Below are 19431 nucleotides of genomic sequence, written 5' to 3' on the forward strand. Positions count from 1 at the left end.
GCCTTGTATTGGCTGAAGATAAAATCAGATTTAGCAAAACATTTATTCAACAAGTTAACTTTTTAAAATTAATAGGTAATTTTTCAGCACTTTAGGTTCACAGATAAATTGAATGTGAAGTACAGAGACCTCCATCACACCCCTTTACAGACCACAACCTTTCACAAGCGCTTGGGGACACACGCTGACTATCCCCTATCAGTAACATCCTGAGTTAATGTGTTACAATTGATACATTTGTTACAATTGATAAGCCAATACATAATCAACTAAAGTCTATTGTTCACACTGAAGTTCACTTTTTGTGTTGTATATTCTTTTGGTTTTTGACAAATGTATTATATCATGTATCCACTATTGTAGTTTCATATGGAAAGGTTATTAGTTGTCCTAAAAATTCTCTATATTCCATCTGTTTATTATTCCCTTTCTGTCCAGAAACACCTGGCAGATCCTTTTACTGTCTCTATAGCTTTGCCTTTTCCAGAATGCCTTATGTTTGGAGTCATACAATGCATAGCCTGTTCAGATTGGTTTTTTCACTTAACACATACACATAATTTTCCTCCATGGTTTTTCAAGGTGTGATAGCTAATTCATTTTAGCACCAATAATATACGATTGTGTGGACGTACAACAGCTTGTTTATCTTTGCAGTGAAGGAGTAGCTTGGTTGCTTCAAGTTTGAACAATTATAAATGGAGCCAGTGTTTCACGAAGACTCATATGACCAATACCTCAGAGTTCAATTACTAGATCACAGGGTGAGATTATGTTAAATGTTTTTGAAGAAGCTATCAAATTGTTTTCAAAGTGTCTTTATAATTCAAATCAGGAAGAAATGAGAGTTCCTCTTGATTCAAGGCATTGTCAGCATTTGATTTGCCAGTGTTTTTGATCTTGGCTATTCTAATGATGTCTGGTAGTATCTAAGTTTTGTTAAATTTATAATTTCATAATGAGATAAACTGTTGATCATCTTTTCCTGTGCTTATTTGACATAGGTATACTGTCTTTAAAACTATGTTTTCAATCACAGACTTTCTATACAATTACCTTAATCAAAAGAGGTGATAGAAAGCAAGTTTAAAAGCTGTTGAATATTGAAATGTTTAAAATCCTTGTTGTGATCAAGCAAGTACAGCTTAAATGAGGGCCATCTAACTGGGCTATCAACAGGATGGAGAAGTCACTTTTCATTCATCTTAAAACAAAATCTAAGCAAACATTTAACATCAGAAGATTCAGTCATGAGAGTGGAACAATTTGAAATAGAATAATGAACACTTATTTTCTCTCATCAGGGAGTGATGGTCATTATTATGCTGAGTATATTTTAAAGTAAGTGAAGTGATTCCTGGTTCAATCTTAGCTAGGGCCATGTATGCCTTTGAGTTTATTCTCACTTTCAACTTCACAAATATATTTGGAGTTTGCATTGAAAATTTCTAATAATTTCATTCTCATATCTGTGCAGTAGTGAGGTTTAATCATATCAGAGACCTGTAGGGAAATAAAAGAGTTATTCTAAAGTAATCAATTGTGGTGTCACAGAATAAAAGGGAATGGCATGAAAGCCACAGTGGAGCTGTCTGTCTCATCACAGCTCCCGTGGATATCAGAACATAGGTGCTGGCAGACTTAGATACCCCTCACCCTCAACATTCTGTCTGCATGAAAATTACCTCTTTTAGAATGCTTTCAATTCAGTCACATTTTAAAAATCATTCAAGTGAGTATATATGTGCACTTATAAAAGCTGAGTTACATCAGAATAGATATAAAAACACATGAGAGTGAAAATTAAATCCTAAAATTTCTCAATAAATGGAGGCAAGTGTTAAGGAAGGAAAAACACTGGATAGTTCTCTTAGGTGACAAAGATCAACAGTGAGAGTGCATGTAAGGGTTACAGAGGCATGAATGTCCTTCAACAATCCACAAGGGCAGTGACATGAGCTTCCCAGGAAATTGCAAGCAAATCAATCGGAATAGCTATACCAAGCACATGGTCAACTGAGGGGAAATCTCAGTGGTAGAGCACTTGCTTAGCATGCACAGGCCCTGGGTTCTAGCCCTAGCACTGAAAAAAAGTTCTCAATTCAGCCTGTTACCTAAGACATTTACTCACAGTTACCCAGATATCAATTATAGAAGAATTAAAGCAGCATTCAGAATTGAAACAAGCTTGTCAGGGTAACAGATTTGCTCATAGCCCATGTTAAAGCCTATAATCCTAGCTACTCAGGAGGCAGAGATCAGGGGGATCACAGTTTGAGCCCAGCCTCAGGCAAATAGTTTCAGAGACCCTTACTCAGGAAAAAAAACCATCACAAAAAAAAGAGTGATAGAGTGGCTGAAGCAGAAAAAGCACCTGACTTGCAAGCATGGGGCTTGAGTTCAAACCCCAGTGCCACCAAAAACAAGAAAAGAAAATAGATTGAAGAGCATTTACCTAACACATATGAGGCCCTGGGTTTGATCATCAGCACCACAAAAACCTTAGTAAATGGTTAGAATAAGTTTGGTAGTTACACTACCAAACATGTTAATACCATAGTCATTTGGAGGTAAAAAAAATCAGCTAATTTTAAGTATTCAGTATTATCTGCAAAAAAATGAAGATATAAAATTGCACATAGTGAATTTCCAAATATAGAAATTGTTGGTGCATGAAGGATTACCAACTCTGTTACAGAGTATAAATCAAGATTTTTTTAATTTCACAGTATTCAAAGTTCTTATGAGCATGACATCATAAATATTTCACAAGCAAACACAGTAATAAGATAATGTGGTACAGTTTCAGAATGAATCATAAAAAAGAGGCTCTTTATATCTTGGTGTGCTGTAGACCTATTTACTTTAGTATTCACAATAGGACTTCTGTTGGCAAATAATTTTGTGAACTCTTATTTCTTTACTTTCTAAACAAATTCATCAAAATGGTCATTATAATGTCACAGTGATTTCTCCCTTAAGAAATACGTTGTTATTATTAATCTTCTTTTTTTTTTTGAGAAAAGGTCTCACTGCATAGCTGAAGCTGGCTTTGAACTCACCATACACTGGCTTCAGCCTTCTGAGTTCTGGGAATATAGGCAGGTACCATCAAGCCTGATTTATTATTAATTTTGATTATTTCCCAGCTATAGGATAGGGAAAAGAATTTTATTATTTATTGGATATTCAAATATAAACAAAAATGATGAGAAGAACCTATGCTAACTGATGTGTAGTTTTAGTGTTAGTTACCTATTGTAATTTAATAGCAACTCATGAGGCCTAAGTTTGCCTAGGAATGTGTACCTGGTCCTTCTCCAGGACTTAGCCTCGTCTCCTCTTTGGTTGAGTGAATCCTGCACTGTCTCTGACAAACATTTTCTACTTTTTTGAGTCTGGATAATGACTTCATGCTGTTAAGGCCAGTATGCTAATTCTAGAGAATTCTAAGACTCTTAAGTTGAATTTCAAACTTTACATCTAACTTCAGACACATGTCATTTATGATAAGTTTTAAGCTTAATGGTTAAACTCTTGACTTAGTCTCACTAAAATCAGAAGCAGGCAATAATACTAGTTAGTACTTCTCTATTTTTAAAGGACATGCTCTTTTTAAAATGCAGTAAGAAAAAAAGGGATTGGATTTTATATATATATATGGAACATTGGTTCTAAGTCTTCAGTATCATATATTGGTCATTTACCAAAAAACAAGAGATAGGAAAGCAGGAGGGGAGGGAAAGAAAGAGAGGGAGAAGAAGACCAGAGAGTGTTAGAGACAATTGCTTCTGAAAAACTGTTAGGAAAGACATGATGGTTTATAAAAGTAGCTTTCCCACAAAGCAGCAGTAACCAATAATGCTACTGAAATCTGAGCTCTGCTATTAGGCAGTCCTGAGTTCAAAACCAATAGACATATCAAAAGGGAGATCACGCATTCTTTGAAATTACAAAATATATTATGTTTTACATGACAAAGAAAATATTTGCGTTATGTTACACAAATTGTTTTGTTATTTACACAATATTTTAGTTATTAATTTTACCAACTGGTATTTTACCCAAAAGTTTGTGTGACTTTTTCACTTAGGTTGGAAACAGAGGCCAGTCATTTCTACAATGGCATCCCTGAAGAATAGATATAGGGCATATGTTTGTAATAAAGTTTAATTTTACATACTTATTTTTAGATAATTTTAATAGACACATTATTTACATTTTAAGCAAGTAAACTGTAGAGACTCTGGTATAGAGTAGGTCATCTAGGCAAATTCATCAATTATATGCTTTTACTAAGAGGGAAAAGATGGAGATCATGTTATAGACATGGATACAATAAAAACTTATCCTGAGTGGCCAAGAGCAGAGAATTTAGCTATCTATCTCCTAAATTAGAAATTTAGCTATGTAGAATAAAAAAAAAAACAATAGATTTCATTTTCAGACCTCGTTGCATCTACTATTAAGTACTGGTCATTGTTGCCACAATACAAGTGTTATTTGGCAGTTCCTGGGAACCTTCCATCCTGGAATACAAGTGGCTGTAAGTCACTGCAATACATTCTGAAAGCTGATTGTTTAGTTGTGAATATGGATTTCTCTACTTCTTTCTTTGTAATTTCCTTTAATTCACTTAATATCTCTTTATGTCAGCTTCTTCATGTTTAAGATGGGAATATTTACAAGAGTTTCCTCAGTGTTGTCAAGGGGATCGAGTGAGATAATGAATGCACAGTCCTAGTATAAATGGTCGGCACATTTTTAGTGTTCAATGAACTTACTTATTGTACTGTAAAGTCATGCCTTCTCACTTTTGATGCATTTGCTATTTAAAAGCATTAAATAGTGAAGTCTGTGGAAGAGTCCTATGACATTGATATCTGTACAAAACCAAATTACAAGGTCAAGTGTTTCAGATAAAACATTTCTATTCTTCAACACTACCTCTACATGTTCTGCCAGATATCTTCAGGGCAGAATAATCAGGAATACCTGCAAGTCTGCATTATGTCATTATTTGTGATTATGCAATGCCAATTTGAGTTAGAATGCCTAAATTAAATAAACGAACAAAAGCTAAAATAAGCCAAAACAAAAGAAAGGAACAGCAAGAAACCACATCCAGGCTTTCACTCTACCAATAGCATGATTAAAAGAAAATCTTTACTTGGGAAAAGTAAAGAATTTCTGTTACTTCATCTTATGTATATTTAAATTTAGCTTTAGAAATTTGAACATTTGGCATGTAAGACATAGGCCCTTGCACAAGTATAAAACTGAATTACTTTAAACTTATTTCTATGAAAGATTTTCTTAATATAAGATATTTTGATAGACTTTACTAGCTTCTGGAGACATTTTTTCATGTTGTTTGACAGCACCAATTTTGTCCTTACCATAGAGTTTATTATTCCTCAGCTTTCTGTATCCATCTTAATGTACAGCTCTGTGACAGAACTGGTAAATTAAAGGGCATCACCTGGCCTCTGTCTGGACCTAGCGGTCATTAAGTTCTTTACTAAAATGCCTCTCTCTTTTGACTGCCTCACTGAACAGTGAGCTCCAGTCTCTGTCCACCTCATCTGTACCTTGAGACAAGAGCTCATCCCACAGCTTCTGCGACATACCAGATCACCACCATGTCTGCTACACTCCAAGTAGATCGGCAATTTTTTATTGTGGTTGTGCTATGCCTGCAGGTATCAGCATGCCAGGCAGTGTATCCTCCCACGTCTTCATCAGGGAAACAGTTCCTCACTTCACCATCTGCCCCTGCTCCTACTATCATTACTCATCCATAGTCTCTCTCACCAGGCAACTGGGAGTATTTTCCAGTCTCTGTCAGATTCCCAACCTCAGCACATGCTTGAAATTTCTGGATGTGCAATTCTTTGCTGCCCAGGATGGGGGTGTTTGTGATTCTAGCATGTGTATCAGCACCCTGGTCTCTACCAGGTAGATACCAATAGCACCTTACCAATCCAGATTTTGCCAACTGTCCCCAGGGAAGTGGCAAAATCACCTCCAAATGAGAAATAGTACTTCATGGAAAACACATACAATCTTCAAATTTTACTCTAAAAAGCCTTTAAGTTATATCAGGAATCCTTTGAAATTTTTAAGGGTTTTAGTATTCTGAACTACTAAAGTAGGAACTTGCAGAATATTTCCAGAATCTCACCCTGTTCATATCCCTCAGGTTGAGGTAGCGATTCCAAATCTGCTTCTTTGACTGAGATAATAGAAGGTGGCAAAGAACTAGAACAATTTTAAGAATAAAATATCAGTTAATATTTTGAAATTTTTCCTCTACTACATGTATCTATTCTACTCACAGGTGCAGTCTTTATTAATGGGAAAGTAAACAATGTTTAAATTTTTTTGGAAGGAAGTGGAAAACCAAAATTATTTTCCTCATTGATCTACTTCTCCCATAGCACAGAGAGCATATTACCTCAGGACATTACTGTCCCATAGTTCATACCCTTATGGGGTTATGAAGTTAATCTCTTCTCTGTGCATTCCTTCTATTGTCATGACTTTTCGATCCCAAGGCCCAGATTGTTAATGGTCACTTATATTATTCTCCCCAATTCTGCTCCCCTAGTTGTGAATACAGCTTCTGTTAACACCCTTTGCTCATCTCTGACATCAGTAACACATGTGTGCTGTTTTATTCATGCGGCCATACTCTCAATACTTCCTTTGTTGACCATGGAAGTTGTGTTATCCTATCATCTCCTTCTCTACTCTTTTTAATTAGCCCCATATTTGCTTCTATCACTTTCTTGTTTCTAAAGCAATTTTTAAATACAATTTTTATCTCTCATTTTTATTTTTTCTATTCACTTAATTTTACTCATGGGACTCATCTGTGGTTGCCTCAAAGTTATAATTCTTGTGTCTTGTAGATGATGGTTCTGCATTATGATTCTTAATAAACTTTTCTTGAGCTTTTTCTTATGAATTCATAGCACAATTTTTCTTATGAAAAATACCTTGAAATCATTCTTCATGACTCCTTCTCTCACATCTTACAGTCCAACTCTCAGCATATTCTGGTGTGTCTACCTTCAAAAGCCAGAAATTTAGCAACTCTGGCTTGTTTCCTAATATTTCCCAAGTGCTTTACCAGAGTCTTGAAGTAACAGGTGCTTTACATTATTTGTTGAATGAATGATGATGTGGATATAAAAGATGTTATTCTCCATGGTGAACATGCTAATTAGTTCACATATCTAATAAGCAAACATATAAAATCAATACAATGCTAGTTATATAAGAATTTATTTTGCCTATAAGAAATAAAAATATTGTAATCAACTATAATATTAACCATCATTTTATTGTTATTAAGAAACTACTGGAGTGGACCAGATGTGGTAGTCCCAGCCACTTAAGGCATAGGTAGCCTCACTGTCTGAGGCTGCCCTGGGCATGAGACCCTATCTAAAAAATAACTAAAGCAAATAAGGGCAGCTGGGTGCCAGTGGCTCATATTTGTAATAGTAGCTGCTTCAGAGGCTGAGATCAGGAGGCTCACTGAAGCCAGCCTGGGTAGGAGTTCAGATTCCATCTCAATCAATGGCAGGATGAGGTGGTGTGCACCAAGAAAGACTGAGATCACAAGTATTGTGTTTCCAAGCCAGCCCTGGGCAAAAGAGTTTGTTAGACTCATCTCAATGAAAAGAAAGGCTAGACTGGGCTGGGTTGGTGGTGCACCTGTCACACAGCAGCAACAGGAAGCTTAAAGTAGAAGGATCATGGTTCAGGCTAGATTGGGAAAAAAGCAAGACTGTGTGTTCAAAATAACCACAGCAAAAAGGGTGAGAGGTGTGGTGTGAGCTGTAGAGAGCCTGCCTTGGAAGCATAAGGCCCTGAATTCAACCCAAGTATGGCAAGAAAAAGTACTGGAAGTATCAAATAACCAGTAATAACAGTAATAAATTCAAATATGCACCCACCTTTTACTGAAACACATTTGTAATTGTACACAGTTGAGTCCATCAAACTGCAAAGCTACTATCACAAATGTACAACTTGCTACGTTCTTTTCTAGATTTGCTTCTCATTAGGTTTAGCATCAGCAAAAATTGTCCCATCTAATATATATATTTTCTTTCAATATAAAAAGTGAGCAATTAAGCTTTTCTTCACATATTCCTTGTGAGTCCATTTGTTTTCTCAGGGTTACTTAACTTTTTTTTTAACTATTGTTTATACATATGAAAAATCTGAAATGAAAGGAAAATTTTCTGCAAAGATACACTAGTTTTATTAAGCATTTCCAGTTTTTTCTTACCTGTTTACAAAAATAATATTCCTAAAACCTAGAAGTAAATAAAAGTATTTGTGGAATAAATTAATGGATCAGCACAATATGTGATTACATGTATGTAAAATCCCAGAGACTTTGATTCTAGTTTTCTTTTCAAAAATCGTACATGAGAGTCGGAGCAGTGGTTCGTTTAACTATGCAAACCACTCTCAATTTGGGTGTCTTTCTTCATATTTTTGCCCTTTCCTATGTCAAACATAGTCTGTTACTCCTTAGGATGCATCTCATCAGTTACATTTGGCCTTATAATTATGGTCCAAGTGTGGTCCAGTTTATCAGGTCCCCTTGACATTTGCCTTGAAGGAGGATGGAGTGCCAGCTAGGTAAGTTTGCTTCAGCTGCACCAAAGTCATAGCAGATGTTTAAGTAGGTAAAGTGCTCATCTACTACTTGTGAATTTGGGTCAAAATTAGAAGCATATGGAACTTATCATCTATTTACATCATTTTGCCAGATGGCTTATCATGTATCCCCCAATTAATGTTGTCTTACTCTCTTCTTTCATTCTTTGCAAAATGAAATTTTGCCTCAGCTGTATTTGCTTTGAGAGGTCGACACCTGTTAGATTTTCTTCTGTATTTCTACCTTCAATAGGAAACAATTTGATCTAAATGTATACAGTTTCTTGTCTAAATGTGTCAGTTACTTGTATAATACTTTATACAAGTATTGTTGGTGGTTATAGCTTTCTCTAGGCTTCAAGAAATACCAAGTTAAATTACCAAAACAATTAAGTTTACAGTAATAGTAACTTTTGATGGGAATTCATTTCATGAAAATGTGTATATATTAAGCATTTACATAAAATAAGAAAGTATCTTTAAATTTTTAAAGAAGTGCTAATATTAATGACAGCTTAGGTAGCAAGGAAATTTCATCTATAAAGAACTTGAAAGAAAAATAACTGAAGAAATATTTCAATGTCATTTTGTCATTTTGTCAATTTCAGTAAGAAAGTGTTTAAAATGTAATCAAAGTGGTTTGATATGTGCTTTCCTAGCTGTGAAAATTAATGATTTCAGTGAAAACTGATTATTCAAATATTTAATATAAGGTTTTGTTCTGCACCCTCCAAATACTATTTGACATTAAACTGCTTCATTAATATTAAACATACTAGAACTTATATATGGAGAATATATTTGTAACACAGAAATGTAAAGAAGAAAAAAGGGCTTCAATATGACTATACTATAGCACAAGATTATTTCTAACCCAATCATAACACAATTATTTTGAGTTGTCTCCTTGAAATTAGAATAGGATCCCAAGAAAAACACTTATGGAGGAGATACTTTAAAAGCAAATGTTATAGCTAGTATAATAAGTAAGCATAGAAGGAATAAAAATAAATAATTGTTTCACAATGCTTCTTCATTAAGATGCTATAAGTGCTATGGTATTGTCACCTTGTTATCCCTGAATATTATTGCAACTTGATTGCAAAACTATGTTTAAACAAGCCAGATATGGTGGTATGCACCTGTAATCCTTGTACTCAGGAGGCTGAAGCAGGAGGATAACCAGTTAAATGTAAGCTGGAGATACATAAAGACCCTGTCTTTTAAAGAAAGCAAGCAAGCAAATGAACATAAAATAAACCATATTTACTCAAACATATTTTATACAGCTGCTTAAAAAATCTGCATTGTTTCATGCAATGACATATGCATAGAAGTTTATTTTGTTTCAACATTTTCACTTTTCATTATATCTTTTCCCTTTATTGTTGTGATGTGTGGGGGTACACTGTGGCATTTACATGGATTCTTACAATGTATCAAATTTGTCATGCACGAATTCACCTCCTCAACCATTCTCTTCTCCCTTCCCTCCCCCGATTCCTAGTACAGTTTCAGCAGGCATCATTTTTGCATTTACATGTGTACACACTTAATAGCATGGTATTCACCCCCCTACCCCTTTCACCAACACCTACCCCCTCCCACTGGTTCCAGCCCTCTACCCTGGGCAGGCCTTGTTCCACCTTCCTGTTCTCTGATTTTGTAGGAGAAAAAACAAAGAAAAGAAAATGAAAAACATGACATTTTAGCCTGAGATAAAGGTAGCTACATGGGGAGTTTCCATGTCATATTTCCATGTATGTATGTATTTTAACCCCAATTGGCTTATCTCTTCTAATTTTCTTAATTCTACCTTAGTGCCTTTCTTATGGTGGTTTCAGTCAGTTTAAGATTTCTATATTCATTCTTGTATAGAGAATATATCAACCCTATTCAAGTTCTTAGTTTCCCTGCCCCTCTCATGAGTGACCTCCTCTTAGTGTGACCAGTGTTTCATAATATTGTTGTATTCGTATTAGGTCTATATTCCACAAATGAGAGAAAACCTGAGGCTTTTGGCCTTCTGAACCTGGCTAACTCCACTTAAGGATGATGCTCTCCAGTTCTAACCATTTCCCTGAGAATGACAAAATTTCATTTTTCTTTGTGGCTGAGTAAAATACCAATGTATGTAAATACCACATTTTCTTAATTCATTTATTAGTAGTGGGGCATCCAGGTTGTTTCCATAGCTTAGCTATTGTGAATAGTGCTGCAATAAACATGGGTGTACAGGTGCTTCTGTTCTAAGCTGACTCACAATTCTTCAGGTATATTCCTAGGAATGGTATTGCTGGATCATATATGGTAGGTGTATTGGTAATTTTTTATGGTGCCTCCACACTGTTTTCCATAATGGTTGTACTAGAATACATTCCCACCAGCTGCGTTTGAGAGTTCCTTTTTCCCACATTCTTGCCATTTGTTGTCATTTGTGTCCTTGATGGTAGCTATTCCAACAAGAGTAAGGTGGAATCTTAATGTGTTTTTGATTTGCATTTCCTTTATGGCCAGGGATTGTGAGCATTTTTTCATGTGTTTTTTGTCATTTGGATTTCTTCCTTTGAAAAGGCTGTTTTCAGTTCAGTTCATGCACTCATTTCTACATTGGGTCATTGATTTGGGGGGAGTTTAGTTTTTTGAGCTCTCTGTATATTCTGGTTATTAATCCTTTGTCAGATATATAGCTGGTAAAGATTTTCTCCAATCTGTGGGCAGCCTCTTCAATTTAGAGACCATTTCTTTTGTGCAGAAGTTTTGTAATTTCATGTACTCCCATTTGTCAATCTTTCCTCTTAGTTGCTGAGCCACTTGAGTTCTACTAAGGAAGTCACTGCCTATGCCTATTGCTTCCAGTGTATTCCCTGATTTTTTCTGCACTAGCTTCAAGGTTTTGGGTCTGATATTAAGGTCCCTGATCCAGACTGAGTTGATACTTGTACAGGGTGATAAACGTGGATCTAGTTTCCTTTTTCTGCAGACAGATATCCAGTTTTTCCAGCAACATTTGTTAAAGAGGCTGTCTTTTCTCTCTTATATGTTTTTGGCACCTTTGTCAAACATTAGATGGGATTACATCTGAATCTTCTGTCCTGTTTCACTGGTATTCATATCAGTTTTTATTCAGTACCATGCTGTTTTTATTGCTGTGGCTCCATGTGTAGTTTGAAATCAGATATTGTGATACCTCCAGCATTACTCTCTTTGTTCAGTATTGACTTGGCTATTTGCAGACTTTTTTGTTTCCAGATGATCTTTAGGGCTGATTTTTCAATCTCTGTGATGAATGTCATTGGGATTTTGAAGCAAATTGCATTGAACATGTAGATTGCTTTTGGTAGTATAGCCCTTTTTACTATGTGGATTCTACCAATCCATGAGCACGGGAGATCTTTCCACCTTTTATAGTCTTCCTCGATCACTTTCTTCAGTAGTTTGTAGTTCTCCTTGTAGAGGTCATTCACATCCTTTGTTAAATTTATTTCTAGGTATTTGATTTTTTTAAGCTATAGTAAATGGTGTATAGAAAAGCTACTGATTTTTTTTTCTGTTGGTAACTTTTTTTATTTTTTATTTTTATTGTTTTATTATTCATATGTGTAAAAAGGCTTGGGTCATTTCTCCCTCCTGCCCCCATCCCCTCCCTTACCACCCACACCATCCCCTCCCTCTCCCCCACCCCCTCAATACCCAGCAGAAACTATTTTGCCCTTATCTCTAACTTTGTTGAAGAGAGAATATAAGCAATAATAGGAAGGAACAAGGGTTTTTGCTCATTGAGATAAGGATAGCCAAACAGGGAGTTGACTCACATTAATTTCCTGTGCATGGGTGTTACCTTCTAGGTTAATTCTTTTTGATCTAACCTTTTCTCTAGTTCCTGGTCCCCTTTTCCTATTGGCCTCAGTTGCTTCCAAGGTATCTGCTTTAGTTTCTCTGCATTAAGGGCAACAAATGCTAGCTAATTTTTTAGGTGTCTTACCTATCCTCACCCCTCCCTTGTGTGCTCTCGCTTTTATCAGGTACTCAAAGTCCAATCCCCTTGTTGTGTTTGCCCTTGATCTAATGTCTGCATATGAGGGAGAACATACGATTTTTGGTCTTGTGGGCCAGGCTAACCTCACTCAGAATGATGTTCTCCAATTCCATCCATTTACCAGCGAATGATAACATTTCGTTCTTCTTCATGGCTGCATAAAATTCCATTGTGTATAGATACCACATTTTCTTAATCCATTCGTCAGTGCTGGGGCATCTTGGCTGTTTCAATAACTTGGCTATTGAAAATAGTGCCGCAATAAACATGGGTGTGCAGGTGCCTCTGGAGTAACCTGTGTCACAGTCTTTTGGGTATATCCCCAAGAGTGGTATTGCTGGATCAAATGTAGATCAATGTCCAGCTTTTTAAGTAGCCTCCAAATTTTTTTCCAGAGTGGTTGTACTAGTTTACATTCCCACCAACAGTGTAAGAGGGTTCCTTTTCCCCCCACATCCTCGCCAACACCTGTTGTTGGTGGTGTTGCTGAGGATGGCTATTCTAACAGGGGTGAGGTGGAATCTTACCGTGGTTTTAATTTGCATTTCCTTTATTGCTGGAGATGGTGAGCATTTTTTCATGTGTTTTCTGGCCATTTGGATTTCTTCTTTTGAGAAAGTTCTGTTTAGTTCACGTGCCCATTTCTTTATTGGTTCATTAGTTTGGGGAGAATTTAGTTTTTTAAGTTCCCTGTATATTCTGGTTATCAGTCCTTTGTCTGATGTATAGTTGGCAAATATTTTCTCCCACTCTGTGGGTGTTCTCTTCAGTTTAGAGACCATTTCTTTTGGTGAACAGAAGCTTTTTAGTTTTATGAGGTCCCATTTATCTATGCTATCTCTTAGTTGCTGTGCTGCTGGGGTTTCATTGAGAAAGTTCTTACCTATACCTACTAACTCCAGAGTATTTCCTACTCTTTCTTGTATCAACTTAAGAGTTTGGGGTCTGATATTAAGATCCTTGATCCACTTTGAGTTAATATTGGTATAGGGTGATATACATGGATCTAGTTTCAGTTTTTTGCAGACTGCTAACCAGTTTTCCCAGCAGTTTTTGTTGAAGAGGCTGCTATTTCTCCATTGTATATTTTTAGCTCCTTTGTCAAAAACAAGTTGCTTATAGTTGTGTGGCTTCATATCTGGGTCCTCTATTCTGTTCCACTGGTCTTCATGTCTGTTTTTGTGCCAGTACCATGCTGTTTTTATTGTTATTGCTTTGTAATGTAGTTTGAAGTCAGATATCGTGATACCTCCAGCATTGTTCTTTTGACTGAGTATTGCCTTGGCTATTCATGGCCTCTTGTGTTTCCATATAAATTTCGCAGTAGATTTTTCAATCTCTTTAATGAATGTCATTGGAATTTTGATGGGAATTGCATTAAACATGTAGATTACTTTGGGGAGTATTACATTTTTACTATGTTGATTCTACCAATCCATGAGCATGGGAGATCTCTCCACTTTCTATAGTCTTCCTCAATCTCTTTCTTCAGAAGTGTATAGTTTTGCTTATAGAGGTCTTTCACATCTTTTGTTAGGTTTGCACCTAGGTATTTGATTTTTTTTGAGGCTATTGTAAATGGAATTGTTTTCATACATTCTTTTTCAGTTTGCTTATTGTTAGTGTATAGAAATGCTAATGATTTTTCTATGTTGATTTTATATCCTGCTAACTTGCTGTAGCTATTGATGATGTCTAGAAGCTTCTGAGTAGAGTTTTTTGGGTCTTTAAGGTATAGGATCATGTCCTCTGCAAATGGGGATATTTTGACAGTTTCTTTACCTATTTGTGTTCCTTTTATTCCTTCTTCTTGCCTAATTGCTCTGGGTAGGAATTCCAGTACTATGTTGAATAGGAGTGGAGATAGTGGGCATCCTTGTCTGGTTCCTGATTTTAGAAGGAATGGTTTCAGTTTTTCTCCATTAAGTATAATGCTGGCTGTAGGTTTGTCATATACAGCTTTTATAATGTTGAGGTACTTTCTTTCTATTCCTAGTTTTCTTAGAGCTTTTATCATGAAATGGTGTAGGATCTTATCAAAGGTTTTTTCTGGATCTATTGAGATGATCAAGTGGTTTTTGTCTTTGCTTCTGTTAATGTGGTTTATTACATTTATTGACTTTCCTATGTTGAACCACCCTTGCATTCCTGGGATGAAGCCTACTTAGTCGTGGTGAATAATCTTTTTGATGTATTGTTGAATTCAGTTTGCCATTATTTTGTTGAGGATTTTTGCATCAATGTTCACTAAGGAGATTGGCCTATAGTTCTCCTTTCTGGAGGTGTCTTTGCCTGGTTTTGGGATAAGTGTAATACTGGCTTCATAAAATGTGTTTTGCAGTTTTCCTTCCCTTTCTATTTCGTGGAACAGTTTAAGGAGGGTTGGTATCAATTTTTCTTTAAAGGTCTGATAGAATTCAACAGAGAATCCATCAGGTCCTGAACTTTTCTTTTTGGGGAGACTCTTGATTGCTGCTTCAATTTCATTTTGTGTTATAGATCTATTCAGGTGATTAATTTTCTCTTGGTTCAGTTTGAATGATCATATGTATCTAGAAATCTGTCCATTTCTTTAAGATTTTCAAATTTATTTGAATGTAGGTTCTCAAAGTAGTCTCTGATGATTTCCTGGACTTCCATGGTGTTTGTTGTTATCTCCCCTTTTGCATTCCTGATTCTACTAATTTGGGTTTTTTTCTCTCCTCATTTTAGTCAGGTTTGCCAGGGTTCTATCAATCTTGTTTATTTTTTCAAAGAACTAACTTTTTGTTTCATTAATTCTTTGTATGGTTTTTTTGGTTTCTATTTCATTGATTTCAGCTCTTATTTTTACTATTTTTCTCCTTCTATTTGTTTTGGGATTTGCTTGTTTTTGTTTTCCTAGGAGTTTGAGATGTATCATTAGGTCACTGATTTAGGATCTTTCAGTCTTTTTAATATATGCACTCATGGCTATAAACTTTCCTTTCAGGACTGCCTTTGCTGTGTCCCATAGGTTCCGGTAGGTTGTGTTTTCATTTTCATTGACTTCCAGGAACTTTTTAGTTTCCTCTTTTATTTCATTGATGATCCATTGTTCATTAAGTAGTGAGTTATTTAGTTTCCAGGTGTTTGCATGTTTTTTGTCTTTACTTTTGTTGTTGAGTTCTACTTTTACTGCATTGTGATCAGATAGTATGCATGGTATAATTTCTATTTTCTTAAATTTGCTGAGGTTTGCTTTGTGCCCTAGCATATGATCTATTTTGGAGAAGGTTCCATGGGCTGCTGAGAAGAATGTGTATTGTGTAGAAGTTGGATGAAATGTTCTATAGACATCAACAAGGTCCATTTGATCTATTGTATATTTTAGATCTTGGATTTCTTTATTGATTTTTTGTTTGGATGACCTATCTATTGATGATAATGGGGTGTTAAAGTCTCCCACAACCACTGTGTTGGCATTAATATATGCTTTTAGGTCTTTCAGGGTATGTTTGATGAAATTGGGTGTGTTGACATTGGGTGCATACAGGTTGATGATTATTATTTCATTTTGGTCTGTTTCCCCTTTTATTAGTATGGAATGTCCTTTTTTATCTCATTTGATCAATGTAGGTTTGAAGTCTACTTTGTCAGAGATAAGTATTGTTTCTCCTGCCTGTTTTCGAGTTTCATTGGCTTGGTAAATCTTCTTCTAGCCTTTCATCCTTAGCCTATACTTATTTCTGTCAGTTAGATGGGTCTCCTGTAAGCAACAAATTGTTGAATCTTCCTTTTTAATCCATTTCGTCAAGTGGTGCCTTTTGATGGGTTAATTAAGTCCATTAACATTAAGTGTTAGTACTGATAAGTATGTGGTGATTCCTGTTTTAGTTGTCTTAATTGTTTGAAGGTTTGATTTTGTGTACCTAAGTTGAGGTTACTCTCTACTGTCTTGCTTTTTCTTTTCCTGTGGTTTGGTGCTGCCTGTCTTTTCATAGTTAAGTTGGGTTTCACTTTCTGTGTGCAGAATCCCTTGCAGAATCTTTTGTAGTGGTGGCTTTGTGGTCACATATTGTTTTAGTTTCTGCTTATCCTGGAAGACTTTTATTGCTCCATCTATTTTGAATGATAGTTTTGCTGGGTAGAGTATCCTAGGATTGAAGTTATTTTCATTCAGTGCTCAGAAGATCTCACCCTACGCTCTTCTTGCTTTTAATGTTTCTGTTGAGAAGTCTGCTGTGATTTTGATGGGTTTACCTTTGTATGTTACTTGTTTTTTCTCTCTTACAGCCTTCAATATTCTTTCCCTAGTTTCTGAACTTGTTGTTTTAATGATGCTATGCCATGGGGTAGTTCTATTTTGATCTGGTCTGTTTGGTGTACTGGAGGCCTCTTGCATCTGTATGGGAATATCTTTCTCTAGATTTGGGAAAATTTTCCATTATTATTTTGTTGAATATATTATGCATTCCCTTCGCTTGCACCTCTTCTCCTTCTTCGACGCCCATGATTCTCAAGTTTGTTCTTTTGATGGAGTTGGTGAGTTCTTGCATTTTCTTTTCACAGGTCTTGAGTTGTTTAATTAATATTTCTTCAGTTTTTCCTTTAATTACCATTTCATCTTCAAGTTCTGTGATTCTGTCTTCTGTTTGTTCTATTCTGCTGGATTAGCCTTCCGTTTTGTTTTGCAGTCCTGTTTCATTCTTTTTTCTGAGGTTTTTCCATATCCTGGATGGTTTCCTCTTTAATGTTGTCTATTTTTGTCCTGAGTTCATTTATCTGTTTATTAATCGTGTTCTCTGTTTCACTTTGGTGTTTAAACAGTGCTTCTATAGTTTCCTTTATTTCTTCTTTAGCTTTCTCAAATTTTCTATTTTTGTTGTCTTGGAATTTCTTGAGTGTCTTCTGTACATTTTGGTTGACCATATCCAGTACCATCTCTATAAAATTCTCATTGAATACCTGTTGTATGTCTTCTTTTAAATTATTCTTGTGGGCTTCATTGGGTTCTTTGTCATAGTTTATCCTCATTTTGTTGGAGTCTGGATCTGAGTATCTGTTTTCTTCATTCCCCTCTGGTTCCTGTACTAATTTTTTGCTGTGGGAAAACTGGTTTCCCTTTTATTCCTATCTTCCCGTCATTGTCCTTGGTGTTGTTACTGTCCTTGTACTGTGTGCAATTAAGTATTTTCTAGCTTGTAATAATAACAATGGTAATATTTAGAATGGAAGGGTGAGAGATGAAAAGCAAGAAGTTAAAGAAAAGGGAAAAACAAACAGGTAGGAAAAAACAAAACAAGGAATCAAACAAGAAAGTTTCAAAGGTATAAACAGGGAGTGTTTGTGTACTAATCGACAGTAAGCTAAACAGGCCTTAGAGAGACTGAGAGAGGATTGAAAATAAAAAGTAAAAAGAATAAAGATAAGAATAAAAATAAAAAATAAGTAAATGAAAGTAATACATATATAAAAATAAAATAAAAAAATGAAAAATAGAAAAAAAATCCTCCAAGTTCAAATGTAATGAAGTTTCAGTCTTAATAATTTTGGTGTCTGTCTCAGTCTCCAATCCTGGAGATGGTGCCTCAGATGTTGTTCTGTAGTTTTCTCATCAAAGGGCATGCATAAAGTAGAACAAAACTGCACACACAAAAAAAACCAAAAACCAAAAAACAAAACAATGCACATAGTGTCCCAAGTTCAAATGCAATACAGTTTCAGTAAGTTTTTCAGCATGCAAGTGTAGTTTGGTTGTTTTCTCATCAAAGGTAGGGAGAGAGAAAAAAAAAAAAAGAGTCTGGAGACAGTTCTGTGAATGGTATCTGTGGCTGTGGCTTGCCTGCCCACTGCTGTCAGCCTGCTGTTGCTGAAGGCGTAATTTATGCAGATTTCAGGGGTCAGCTTAGCACTCACCAGGCCCTGCAGGCTTTGTTTACTCAGAGTTCTCCTGTGTGTGAGCCTCTGCTACAAGCTTTCCCCTTTCGAAGCACACTGGGGAAGGTGACACTGCATCTGCTTTCTCAGGCCTGTGTGTTTATTTACAGTTCATGTGGGAAGTGGGTCTTCCCTCCTCTCCTGTGGAGTTTTCCTCCCTCCACCACTCTCACAAGCTTTCTCACTCCTGGTTGCTGGGCATGTGCCCCAGCTCTTGCCGGAGCCTCTCCGGCCCACTGGGCTTGTTTATTTACAGTCCCAGGAAAGATTACTTTCACTCACTCTTTGGCCCTTAGTGCGCCCCACCCTCTTTCCCACATGTCTTAATTGTTCTTATTGCTTATTACTCAGTTTCTCTTTTTTCCCCAAGTGGAGGTCGGTCTGTCCAGGGGGCTATGCTGCTCTGGCCCAGGGTTGTCTGTGGTAGTACCACGGACCGCTAAGTTCACCTTGTCTGTGTCTTCCCAAGCCGTCTGGACATGGGCTACTGGCGGCTTGGAGACCCTCCTGATTTCTCCATTTAACGTGAAGTGGAGATGCTCTGCACTGGCTGGAGGTGTGGAGGGGTCAAAATTTTGCCTCTTTTTGGTGGTTTTGCCTGCAAAGTTTGTCTCCAGCATCTCTCCAAGATTTCACTATAAGAGGCTCGCTTTCTGCTTCTTCCCTCTAGCTGCCATCTTGGAGTCTCCAGCTACTGATTTTTTAAGTTGACTTTGTATCTTGCTACATTGCTGAAGCTATTTGTGGTGTCTAGGAGTTTTTAATTTTTATTTTATTTTATTTACTTCTTTCTTCTTGTCAATGTCAAAAAC

The sequence above is a fragment of the Castor canadensis genome, chromosome 3, assembly GCF_047511655.1.
Source record: "Castor canadensis chromosome 3, mCasCan1.hap1v2, whole genome shotgun sequence".
NCBI classification, from domain to species: Eukaryota; Metazoa; Chordata; class Mammalia; order Rodentia; family Castoridae; genus Castor; species Castor canadensis.